The sequence below is a fragment of the Oryzias melastigma genome, linkage group LG10, assembly GCF_002922805.2.
Source record: "Oryzias melastigma strain HK-1 linkage group LG10, ASM292280v2, whole genome shotgun sequence".
Taxonomy (NCBI): Eukaryota; Metazoa; Chordata; class Actinopteri; order Beloniformes; family Adrianichthyidae; genus Oryzias; species Oryzias melastigma.
This window is the reverse complement of record NC_050521.1, coordinates 19,746,497-19,760,211: the sequence shown is the minus strand read 5'-3', so window position 1 is coordinate 19,760,211 and position 13,715 is coordinate 19,746,497. Positions and strand designations below refer to the sequence as shown.

At 37.4% G+C, this 13,715-nt stretch overlaps 1 protein-coding gene across 3 annotated transcripts in view; it reads right to left on the bottom strand.

Annotated features, from left to right (window-relative positions):
• afap1l1a (actin filament associated protein 1-like 1a) overlaps nt 1-13,715 on the bottom strand; it is a 33,430-nt gene that overhangs the window by 15,237 nt on the left and 4,478 nt on the right. The gene's annotated exons all lie outside the window — the stretch shown is intronic.

Genomic DNA, 13,715 nt, shown 5'->3' with positions numbered 1-13,715 from the left:
CTTGTTTTAAACAAGTTAAAATGGTTAAGAAAGAGCTGCAATAATTAATCGGAAAATTAAAAACTACTGTAACTTTTAAAGACAATATAAGAACCCTTAAAAATGCAGTTTGCAGTTAGAAAAACAAAACAAAACAAAAAACAATAGACGGTCAAGAGTTTCCTTTAAAATAAGATATTCAAAGCTCAGACAGGTTTTTTTTTTCAAGTCGGGGAACTAGTTGCTAGTTCATATTGGGATAAGTTGGACCTTTTTTCACTTGTTCTTGGGTATCAAAACAAAAATGTCAATTTAAAGTCTTTAGAAAGTGGTATAAAGCCAATAAGGCTATTTTAATACCTTTAGAAATTAAGGGTTTTATCTCATGAAATACCAAACAAAGAACAATATTGAAACAAATTTCTTCCAAGACCACAAAAACACCACCAAAAAAAACGTTTTTTTCCTTAAAGATTTATGTGAACCCCACACAGAGGTCATAACTCTTCCTCCTATGAATGAATCATACAGTTTTTTGCTAAAATATGGCCGACTATAGAGTTCTTGCAAACAATAAATAATGTTTTTCAGAGGAACCCTCAACTCTGAAGGCACCACACATCACAACAGTGACTTTCTGTAGACGGGCATGCTATAGTTGACGCTCCACTGGGATCTCTGCTTGCATAGCCGCACATTAATTGAAGGGAAAGATCAAAGGAATAGAAAGAAGTTAACGCAATAACCAAGTAATCTCAAAGGATTTATCTTGATATGCAATGATATATTATCCTCAGATGTGAAAAAACATATCGTCACTTATCTCTAAAGAAAAACCATGGATGCTGAAAAAAAAGAAAAGCTCGCCATACAAAAGCAAGAACTTATCTAAGCTGAGAAGTTTGTTTTCCCCCTTTTCTTTCAAATCTCAGTAGACAAATATAAGAGCCACACCCTTCAAGGGCCGGTTATGGGATGAAAAACTACCTCTTGCTGCGACTAAATGTGACCTCTGACCTCTAAAGTCCCACAGAGCAGTGGAAAGACAACAATGCACTTTAAGCTGTAAAACACACAAAACTCACTTTACATCTGATTTGATTTACTTTTAAAATAATATCAAGCATGTGTGACTATGAGTATGACTATTTAATAGTACAAAAATAAAATAAAAGTTTAAGAAAAAGTTGCTGTGAAAACCTCAAAGGGCTGTAGCATCTGTGACTCCACAAGAGATCAGTACCTAATGAAAACTCCTGGATTTTTTTCCCTTTTTTTCCCTGGAAGTCCCCCATTCAATGTTTTCTTTCGATATGTCAAACATATAACCGTTTCCCAACCTCATTTGAGATGAAAGCCCAAAGCTTGTTGAAGAAAATGATGTATCCAGAAACAGCGTGAGTGCATGTCAGCGCACCAAAGAAAGACTCCAAAGCAAAATATTGTCGTATGTTAAGTGACTCACGAGTGAGAGTTTTCAGTCAGTGAATACCATCTTCATGCTGTGAGAAAGTTCTCCAAATGCCACCATATCATTTAGGTGAGACAACAAAAAAGTCTGAGAAAAACCTTATCTTTGTGATCAAAAACATCTAGACAGACCTCACCTGTGCGTATTAGTTATATGTTTACAATGTAGCAGACATGCAATTTTGAACTAAACCAGACAGTGTTCAAGAGGTGTGCTTACATTGTTTTCTCTCACGTGCAAGTCCCCTATAATGATGAAACACCCTCCTACTGAACTCCTTAGATTCCAGGCATTTCCAGAGGGTGACGGATCTCATCTCCCTGCATTAAACATGTCTAGGCATTTACAGGCCAAAACACCAGAGCCAACAACAAGTAAATAGAACTCATTCATGTTTGTGAAACTGACTGGAGCTTCTTCCGTCTGTTGTGGAAAAATCAGAGTAATCCTGGATCCTTTTGATGGTGCTATATAATTGATGTAGTTTAGTTATACAACCAAAAAAAATACATACGTTTTTTTAATTCTGCATTTGTGTAAATAAAACTTGGTTTGAAATAATAGTAGTTGACAAAATGTTCTATATTTTTCTTATCAAAGCTAAAACAAGTAATGATATGTTCAATATTTACAGTATTTTACAGTTTCATTTTTAATTTACTATTTATGAAATGTTCCAATTGGTTCCAAAGATCAAAAGAAAATGCACAACTATATTAAAAAAGAGGGAGCCATCAGTGGAATTAATCACCTTAGTAGCAGCACTTCCTGGGTCTCCAAACTACACTTCCCATCAGCCCCTGCTGCCACTCCCACAGCCGTTTTACATTCTGCAATAACCCCAGCAGTATTTAGCTCTGCTCTGTGTGAAGTCTTGTTTTTTGCCACTCTGTCTGCATCACTGAGCATTCTCACCCTGCCTTGATCTTCTGTTTCATCTGACCCTGCTTTGTCTTCAACTGATTGCTGCCTGCCCCGACCCTCAACTAGACCCTGACCACTCCGTTCTCTAATGCCCTCATGCCCATGTTTGACCTCGGCCTACCTGACCCTGATTTAGCTTTGTGGACTTTTAGCTGTGCTTCACTCCTGTTCTCCTGCCTGTGCCAATAAAACCTGCTGCACTTGGATCCAGCTGTCAACCCGTTTGAGACAAGATTACGTTTATATCATCAGTTGCTCATGAAATGCAGCTCTTCCAGTGTTTATCAAAAATTGCACCAGTTTTAAAAAATGTAATCTGAAACTTGCACTAAAAAACTTTAAGATAAAATATTTACACATACAAATGAAATCTAATTTTTTTTCCAACTACGTTAACAATGTTCTTGGGTGAAAAATAATCTGCTTCCTTCCAATCACCTTTCTAACCCAGGTCAATGAATACATCCATTATATTATGACACCAGTTTACACAATATTTCAATAACTCTCATCCAGTTTCTTTTATTTATTTTTTACATCCAACATCCATTTCCCTTTTAACAAATGAAACATGCTTTACATGGTGATTTGTTGCTTTACTTGCTAAAAAAAAAAAAAAAAAAGTGCAGTCTTTTGGGTCTAGGCATAAGTCCGGATTATGACACTTCTGAATTGAGAGGCCAACAGTGCTTATCTCATGATCATCTTGAATTCAGGGATTTCCCATCTGCTAGACGTTCCCTGCTGTCCTATTTAGAAAAGTACCTTTACTTTGTCTTTTTTTTAAGAATATGCATTTGAAATTATTTTAGATACATTTTAAACATGTTAAAACATCTTTACAGTCTGTTCTATTTATTTTGAATTATATCTCCCATTCATGATTCAGCTCCTGAAAGTATTAAGCATTATAACAAAATTTTGTTCAAGCTTATAATAACCTATAATACTTGTAACTGATCCAAGACAATTCTGTTTTATGCATACACTGGTTAGATTAATTAAAACTATATTTCATTCCTGCCCAAAATAAGCAGACTATCCAAAGAAATGCCCAAATGCAGATTTCACTGGTGACCTGTACGGGGTATACCCTTCCATTGCCAAGCAGAACCCAGGACAGGTTCCAATAACCCTATGACTTCGCCTGTTATATAGCGGGTTTAGAAAATGGATGGATGGAATTACTCTAGTAGATCAACTACTAGAAAGTAAAAATAATAAAATAAAGCAAAAATACTGATTCATGATTAGGGCTGCCACGATTAGTCAACTAATTGATGACTAATTGACTATTAAAATAGTCGACAACTAATTTAATAGTCGAGTAGTCGTTACTTTATATTATATAGAGTTATAGAGTTAGAGTGTAGTAAAGTTGAAAATTAAAATGGCACAATGCAAGCTTTTTGGACTATTTTGGCATTTGTTAAGGTTTTTCAGGCTAATTTTGAGTTTAGGTAATATTTCAGCTACATGCTAGCTATTTTGGCTAATTTAGGATTTTTCATATTTTTAGGCTTATTTGGATTTTAGCTAATACTTTAGCTACATGCTAGCTATTTTGGCGAATTTAGGATTTTTCGTATTTTTAGGCTAATTTGGATTTTAGCTAATAGTTCAGCTACATGCAAGCTATTTTGGCAAATTTAGGATTTTTTGTTTTTTTGGGCTTATTTGGAGTTTAGCTAATATTTCAGCTACCTGCTATCTATTTTGGCTAATTTAGTTTTTTTTTTCCGTTTTTTAGGCTAATCTGGCATTTAGCTAATAGTTTATCTGGCTATCAGCTTCAGCGTTTTCAGCTATCAATTTCTGCATCTTCAGCTATCAGCACTAGCATCTTTAGCGGCCACAATTAGTCTACAGCATTCACACTAGCATTATCGCAGGTAATGCTATATATCTAGTTTTCAGTTAGTTTAAAGCCAATGATGGTTAAGATATATGCTTTACATCCACTTTGCACATGACCAAATTAGTCGACTAATTGCAAAAAATAAATCGGTGATTAGTCGACTATTAAAATAATCGTTTGTGGCAGCACTATTCATGATTAATTGAAGCTTAAGTTGTCACTTCCGATCAACTTTCATTCCATTGGTTCAAGCCAAAACGTCATATAAAATGATAAATGGCGTATACTTGTATGGTACCTTTCTACCTTACTTGAAGGTCCAAAGCGCTTTACGATCGCAGTACCATTCAGACATTCACACACTGGTGGTGGCTCCGCTGCGGAACACTGGCGCCAACCTTCCACCAGAGGCAACATGGGGTTCAGTGTCTTGCCCAAGGACACTTCGACACATGGGCGGACATGGCGGGAATCCGATCAGGAGTCAACCACCGCTGCACCACAGCTGCCAATCAAAGGCAATTAAAGGTTTTAAAAAAAGATAGATTCCGGAAAGTCCTTAATTATCTTAATTCATTTATCTGCTTTAAATATTAAACCATAACCCACACCAACATTTAATCTATTTTAGTGCTATAACTGCAATCCCCAGGGTCATCTGGTAAAACTTTGTCCAACGGTCAAACTTCAACAATCTATGCAATTTTCTCCATATTATGCCTAAATTATCCCACTATAATTCATTTTTTTTCCTCCTCCTGTTATAGTAAATAGGCTCATCAAGTGGATGCCTTTGTCATTCATGCTCCCTTTAGAGATGGACTTCCTAATGATGTTTATGACTTCATGTATCGCCTCAAGCCTTCTGTTTCCTCTTCCTGTCAGCGGGCCCACAGCCACATTTACAGCAGTGTCTCTGGTGACCATGTTCTCATTGTGCTGCCTAGATCTTAGGCCTTGATAGAGCTAAACATATGTGCTGGCAGAGAGAATTGAAAAGAAAGCATAATGGAATATTCAACAATCCAGATTGAGGATTGATTTTAAATTCACTGAATGGTTGGAAATGTGAGACAGACATACCATAGTAAATACAGTTCCCCACATGCAAATTACAAAGCTCCAGCAGCTCAAGAAGAAAACATGTGGAAAAGTTTATTTAGTCTGGAGGAGTTGTAAAGATTTAAAAATGAAGGAAAAAAAACTGATCTCCCTACTGGGTTTTTATGATATCCAGGAAGACGCTTCAGGTTACAATTAAACGCAACTTAAGACCCCTCACAACATGATACATACAAGTGTAAAAAAACGCAAGAAAAGCTCCAGAGATGGAAGACGTCCAAGAAAATGGTCTGCACTTTATCATCCGGCATGTTGACTTATTTATAACTCCAGATGCTTACTAGATGTTTGCTGTCAACGCTTGCTAAACGTTTGTGGCTCACCAAGTTACAAACTGTCACCTCAGCAGATTGCGTCCTACAACACGCCATTTCCCAATCCTACATTTGTCAAGAGCATTCCACAGCTTGGTTACTTTCCACCCTTATCTCAGTTGAAATCTCTGTGAAGTGAAAGAAAAAACCCTAAAAGGGCTTATATTAAATCCAGCACATTTTTTCAAATGTTTATCTGCATCACTTTGGGTGTGTCAGCATCCCCCAGACATTATGTCTGACAAATTTCTGCTCTAAATGTGCATTCTTATTCTTCTAATTAGGGGGAAACTAATGATCTTGTTCCAGATTTTAGAGAAAAAAAAGGAAAAAATCTGTTCCAATTTTCCTATTTTGGGTGACTGTAATGTTTCTGTGTTGATTGTGTGGGAAAAATGATGTCTCCTTGCACTTGCCAGTTTAGGTATTAACTCTCCTCTGAAGGCCATGACACACTGGAGCTTTGAAAGTTCAGACAGACATGGTTTCACTGCAGCTGAGTAATGTGGGAAGCACCAGTCATGGCTACAGTGGTTATCTCAAAGAGTCAAGGGCCACAGTTGGAGGTCAGGTTAGTGAGGCATTCCTTTTCATGTCCACTGTGTTTGTTTAGTGGCATTCACTTTGCTACAGAAAGGGTACACTCCAAAAAATTGTAAAAAACTATCCAAAAAAAGGATTTAGAAAATGTTTTTACATTAAAATTAAATAACAGTTTGACCAATAAACCTTTTACAGTACAAAATGACATAAATCATAAATTTCTCTGAAATCTGAGTGTCGACTCCTGAAATGATAAATCGCTTTTTTATGCAATCACACAAGCCTCAACAAAAGTTCTGAAACTGTAAAGAGTTTTTATTTGATGAAACATTTTTTAGACCATTTAGTTGCAATTTTCAGACATCGATTGCCGCATCTGTGAATCCCCCATAACAGCAAAGAAGACATAAAAAGTTATGCAAGAATGTGAAAAATGTAGATTTGCTCGTAGGACATTGCCTCGAGCTTTCACAACGTACAGCACATCCGGCAAAAAGAAAAAAAATTGAGGCAAAAGACAAGCTGGAACAATTCCCCAGCAGGTGATTAAAGACGACCTGCTCTGTTACGTTTAGTTGTGAGTCTGATTCTATGAAGATGATAACTTTATTTCTATAGAACTAAACTATCTCAAGTGTTCCTCCTAACCATTTTTGATCCATGTCTTAACAGATCCAGGGAAAATACTTACACTTCCTGTCTGAAGCCCTTTCAAAACAAAAGTAAGTCCATGTGCAATTTATCAAGTTATTAATGGGGAACCGTTGAAATATCAAATCTGAATTCTCATCAGTATTTAGTTAAACTTTAAATAGTAATGAAATATATTTTTCAGTCTGAGTCAAAATTATGTTTTTCTCTGTATCTATTTTATACTTAAAATAAGATTTTTTTTTTTTGCAACTTTCCATTTTTTTCATAGTTGATTTCATGTGAGTGTGCTATTTGGTTTGAGATTTGATAATCAATTTTCAGCTTCATAACAGTCTACTAGGCATGTTATACTGCCTGATTGTTAATGTTGAATCAGATAAGTCACAATACAGAAAATATATTAGCTCCATAAACACCCTAACTAAATGTTATGCCTATCTTTAAGTAGAGTCAGAGTAAACTCTAATTTGGCCTAAGACTATTAGTATTATATCCCTCGTTTCTAACTTTAGAAACCATTTTAGAAATGGAATAGATTTTGATTTTTTCTCTTTAAACATGCAGATCAAAGAGATATATGGCTGTGGTCATAGAAACTTATTCAAATCCAATCTACCAAAAAAGGAACAATTTGAAGCATTTGACCCCATAAATCATCCCAGTGGGACACATGACTGGTCTGATGAAGGCCAAATTGTAGCACAGTTCACAGTCCTGCTATGTAGGAGAAATTGTGTATCTTACGAAATTTACAGTTTTAACATTTTTGACCTTTAGGTCTATGGTGACCTTTGGTTTGAGTATGTTCGATATTATGTTTGTATTCAGTATGTTCTATATAGGATTGTTTTGTCCTTGAAGTAACCCTGAAATAAGATGAGCTGTCAAATGAGCCTAGGCAGACAGCTGTCGTTGGAATCATTTTTTAATCGGAAATAGGGTCACAAGCCACAAAACGGATCAATAAGAGTGGATGTCAATCTGCTTCCGACCTCTCACCTTCAACCTTCCTCTCATTTTTCCATGTTTTACTCTGATTTATGCAGGTCTGGGATGGCAGAGAGGGACTGACTCAGCCTGGTGCCAGACAAAGACCCTACAGTGCAGCCAGTATTAATCAGATCACAGAAGTGCCCTGAGTCCTATGAGATCACCACAATGCTATGTCTCCATTACAGAAAAGTATTCACTTACTGAAAAAAATGCTATTTTGCAAGTGGAAGTCTTACTTTATTGATGCTGCACAGACAGGCTAAGAAACACAGAAAGACAAGTCTTCAAACGCACACACAAATATGAACAACAGGAGACAAAAAGAAAGCTTTGTTTCTGTCCTGACTGGGGATTTGATTTGGGACCAGAACTCAATCTTTAGTTCTTTAGAAAATCTTCTTTTGTGCTCCACATATAACCATTATAATCCGCTTAGTCTGCTACTGCATAGTGTTGTTAAAAGTTTCTACATTTGAGACATAAACTTGAAAAACAGTCAAACTATTTTCAAATTTGTTTAATTTTAAAAGTAAACCTACAAAACAACAGCTGAAAAAACACGCCCTCGACTCCTCATCGCCTAGCCCAGGGGTCTGCAAACTTTAACGCTAAAAAGGTATTGGGCTTGTTTTTCAAAAACCAGAACCCAACGAGAGTTACAAAATCCCAATTTATCATTAAAAATGCATAATATTTATCCTTTTTTTGACAAGTAAGCATTTTTTAAATACATTTCATTTTTAAAGATTACAATAACTGAATTACAATATTGACTATATATTTTTTTATATATAACAGTTGTAACTTCTTTCATTTTTGACAGCAGCGCACACTGGTTCTTTTCAAAATAAAACTGTCAAAAAAGGTGCTCTTGGTGCAACACCTTTTCTAAAATAAAAATCTAAGGCAGTCAGGCATGATATTTTTATTTTTAGGTTTTTGGTGTGCTTTTTTACCTTTTAATCCAGAAAAATAAGCAACATTTTAGTAGAATTTATTTATTAAAATAAGTAAAACTCAACACATTTAGAATAGCATGTGTTTTTTATTTTAAACACACAACTCTAAATTATTTTCAATCATTTTAAACCACATTTATTCCAAACTTTAACCACTTTGGTCTATCCATCCATCCATTTTCTTGTCCGCTTCTTCCCTTTCGGGGTCGCGGGGGTGCCGGAGCCTATCCCGGCTACTGAATGGCGAAGGCGGGGTACACCCTGGACAGGTCGCCAGTCTGTCGCAGGGCCTCAATCACACACACATCCACTCTCCCAGTCACACCTAGGGGCAATTTAGAGTCACCAATTAACCTATGAAGCATGTTTTTGGACGGTGGGAGGAAGCCGGAGTCCCCGGTGAAAACCCACGCATGCACGGGGAGAACATGCAAACTCCACACAGAAAGGTCCCAGCCGGGATTCGAACCGGGGCCTTCTCGCTGTGAGGCAAGAGCGCTAACCACTGCGCCACCGTGCAGCCCCACTTTGGTCTAATTTGCCAAAATTTTCTACAGAAAAATACAGAATTTCTACAGAATTTCTTACGGTAAATTAAACTTTTTTTTGCTCAGTTCCTTGACATTTTAAAAATTAAACAGAAGGGACAAAGCTTAACTCACTATTCTCTTTTTTTATTCAGTCATTATCATTTTTCATTAAAGCTAGAGAGCAACAATGAATAGATAAAAGAGCCACATGTGGCTCTGGAGCCACAGGTTGAAGACCCCTGGACTAGGCAAAAATCACAGAACAAGTGGGATTGCACCTAAATACACAATTTTACTGATGTTCCAAAGCTCAGATTCAAAACTAAGACTGTCTCAAAAAATGCAAGAAAAACATCAGATCAAGTAAAAAATAAATATATCGATAAACAGCACAAATAATAATTAAATCAATTTTAATTAACACATGTAGACCAACTTGGTCTAGACTGTTCAAATAAAAAAATAAGACAGCTTTAAAAAAAAAATAAGAAGAATAATTGGAAAATTTACTATAGTACATATCTGGATTGGCTCCATTCCTATCTATCTCGGTAAGCTTTTTTAAGCTTTTATAAAATCCAGCTGTCACTGCATCTCCTTTGGTAACACCACATCTCTTCGCTCACATGGTCCTTCTTAACATCTCCATGCTGACGCAACACAGCTCTTCTACCAAACGATATGAATCATCAAACATCTCTGCCTGCCACAGATAGAGAAGAGACAAACATCGTCGACTCATTCATTTAAAGACAAGTGTCCGGATCTGTCGTGTCAGTCTTTTTTTGGACAGCAAAGCTTCACAATGAACCAAAATATTGCTTTACGTCTTGTTTTCTTATCAGCCAAGAAAGAACACACGCAGCACCCTTTTTTCACCGCTTATGCTGTGATTCAAACGCCTGACACTCGTCTGTTAAATAGTACCCGACCTCTGACATTTAGGTCTTGGTTTTAAATGTCAATTTCTTTGAGATATGTTGATGAGCTAAATATCTTTATTTTAGGCATAATCTGCAATTGAACACAACATTTTAACTGACAAGTGACTCTAAAAGCCACACCTTTAGTTTCTCTCTTCAGCAGACACTTATATTCCTAAAAAGCAAAATCTTTGACGCTGTTTCTTTGTCAGTTCAAGCAATCTGTCTGGCTTTTCTGAAAGTCTTGAAATTCTTGCTGAATATTTAGCAACAATCCATTTCAAAACAGCCCTTTTTACAGATAAAACTGTTATGTATGATTCTGCAGACTCCAAAGAGATCATGAATCTATGATTTTCTTTGCATAACTTGCATGTCAAAACTATTTTACGGTAGCCATATGCTTTCTCCTTAAAATTGTATTAAACTGCAGCAAGAAATGATCAGCTGATACTCCAAACATGACTGGATATGAAAAAAAATATATATAAAGTGCAAGGTTGTAAAAGAAACAGATGCCATGTTAGATGTAAGTACCGTTCTCAGGTGGAATGTCATGCATGAGTAAACCTGTATAGCACTTTTATGGCATATCAAGTGGAATGTCGGATTCCCTGCGTCAAATTTTATCTTGAATCTCAGGGCGAAGAAGTGCTTTGATTGGGTCAAATTCTGCCTAAAAAGAAACAATGTACACAATGACTTTATTTTGAAAAATCTGTTTTTAACATAGATCTGACAAAATGCTCCTTAAAATGTATTCATTTTCTTGGTTGCTTTCGGGGTGCCGGAGTCTAACCCGGATACTGATGGGCGAAGGGAGGTTTCACCCTGGACAGATCGCCAGTCTGTCGCAGCCTCCTTAAAATGTTGACAGTAAATTTAACACAAAAAGTCACTGCAAAAATTTCCAAACCTAAGTTAGCTTAATAAATCAGAAAAAATATATATATTTCAAGAAGGATGCAATCATGAGGAATTATTTTGCTTACATCCCTCTTGGAAATGTTTCTTCTGGAGGACTAGCATCTCCTGACAACATATTAACACAAATCATGTTAAATTATGGCTGCTGTCAAATAACACAAATGAAAGTTCAAATGATAACAGGTTAGGTTAGTCTTATTCTGCCCGGTCTCTGCAATAAATCTGTAATTTCTCTGCACTGTTTGTACTTGTGTGCTTGCACTCCCCAGGCAGAGTCACGTCACCCTGTGCAACAGACAGACCTTTAATGTGTTACATACACTATAATAGAGTGTTGTTTAAAGACATCTTCATGGAAACGCTTTGCAGAAAGCTGCAAGGAGACTGACCCTTCTTGCCCTTACACAATGCACATATGCACTCCCACTTGTGCAGATGCCTAGAAATATCCTGCACACAACTCGGCCATATGAATCATAATGATCACTCTCCTGCTAAGAGGGGAATTCCATTTCTTACTGGGTTTGACTACAATTGTGAAAGAATTAGAGCTCGAGCATCACAAGACATCCATTTATAACACTAAATATGAAGATTTACTTAAGTCTGATGTCCACTATGTCCCAAATCTAAAATAAACCATGATGAAGTCAGATTATGAAAAAACATAATAATACTAATTTCTCATAAAATTAATGGGTAATTCATCAAATGTATTTGTAGCATTTTTTGTGAAAATTTTCAATTGAGTCCGATATTTAATCAATAGTCAGACCCATTGATAAGACGTACTTTCTTTTAAGTATAGATGATAAAAAGCTTTTCTCGCTTGTTTTTGATGAAATACATGATTCCATGTGATGTGAAATTTTGCATTTATGAACGTTTGTTAATTATTAAAGACCCTATCTATCTATCTATCTATCTAGCAAACTGTTATGAGGGATAAGAAGCCTATTAAAAATTGTGGTGATGAAAGCAGAAGGGGGACCGGAGGGTGTGTTCCAACTACCAAGGAATCACACTCAGCCTTCCTGGGAAAGTCTATGCCAGGGTACTGGAGAGGAGAGTCCGTCCGATAGTCGAACCTCAGATCCAAGAACAACAGTGCGTTTTCCGTCCTGGTCGTGGAACAGTGGACGAGTTCTACACCCTCTCCAGGGTACTGGAGGGCTCGTGGGAGTTCGCTCATCCAGTCCATATGTGTTTTGTGGAGTTGGAGAAGGCGTTCGACCGCGATAGAGGTGGATCCACTAGTAATTAGTTCTGGTAAAGTGGAGTCAATTGCCAACTGCTGTGATTAAGGCGGTGCCTGGAACAACCTGTAGCAGACTGTTGTCATGGTAGTGTAGCCTGTGACAGACTGTTGTCATGGTAGTGTAGCCTGTGACAGACTGTTGTCTTTGTAGTGTAGCCTGTGACAGACTGTTGCCATGGTAGTGTTGCCTGTGACAGACTGTTGTCATGGTAGTGTAGCCTGTGACAGACTGTTGTCATGGTAGTGTAGCCTGTGACAGACTGTTGTCATGGTAGTGTTGCCTGTGACAGGCTGTTGCCATGGTAGTGTTGCCTGTGACAGGCTGTTGCCATGGTAGTGTAGCCTGTGACAGACTGTTTTGCCATGGTAGTGTAGCCTGTGACAGATGTGTTGTCTTGGTAATGCAGCCTGTGACAGATTGTTGTCATGGTAGTGTTGCCTGTGACAGATTGTTGTCATGGTAGTGTAGCCTGTGACAGACTGTTGTCATGGTAGTGTAGGCTGTAACCGACTGTTGTCATGGTAGTGTAGCCTGTGGCAGACTGTTGTCATGGTAGTGTAGGCTGTAACCGACTGTTGTCATGGTAGTGTAGCCTGTGGCAGACTGTTATGGTAGTGTTGCCTGTTGACAGACTGTTGTCATGGAAGCTAGGGGTGTGGCAAATTATTTCTGTTTTAGGTGGAGCCTCTAACAAATTCTTGTGATGGAGGCGATGAGTGTGACAAAATGTTGTGTTGGAGGTGGAGCCTCTAATAAACTGTTGAGATGGAGGTGGAGCCTGTGACAGTCTATTGTGATGGCGGAGGAACCTGTAATAGATTGTTGACATGGAGGTGGAGCCTGTGACACACGTGTGTTTATAGGAAGCCACTTTACAAACTATTGTGGAGGAGGTGGAGCTTATAACAAGCTAGTGCAATTTAAATAAAAACTTAAAAAATATAAATTGAAGACAACAAACTTCTGACATGCAATGGGTTTTAATCTAGTGTGTGTACTTAGGCAAGAGTCAGACCCTTCAGCCTTCTACCTGAAAAACTAAGTAGCCCCAAGGGGTCTCCATGCGCCGGTCCCCAGTCCGGAAAAAAAACAAAACAAGACACAGGGTTGTGTCAGGAAGGCCAAAGTTTACCTTCTGCCTTAAGTATCCTCAATTTTCACTAGAAAATGACAGACATTTCTATCATGTGTACAGAAAAGACTAAATTCACACTTTTGATGTCACTAGCTTGTGCTTGCATGAGATTGGTGCTACAGTT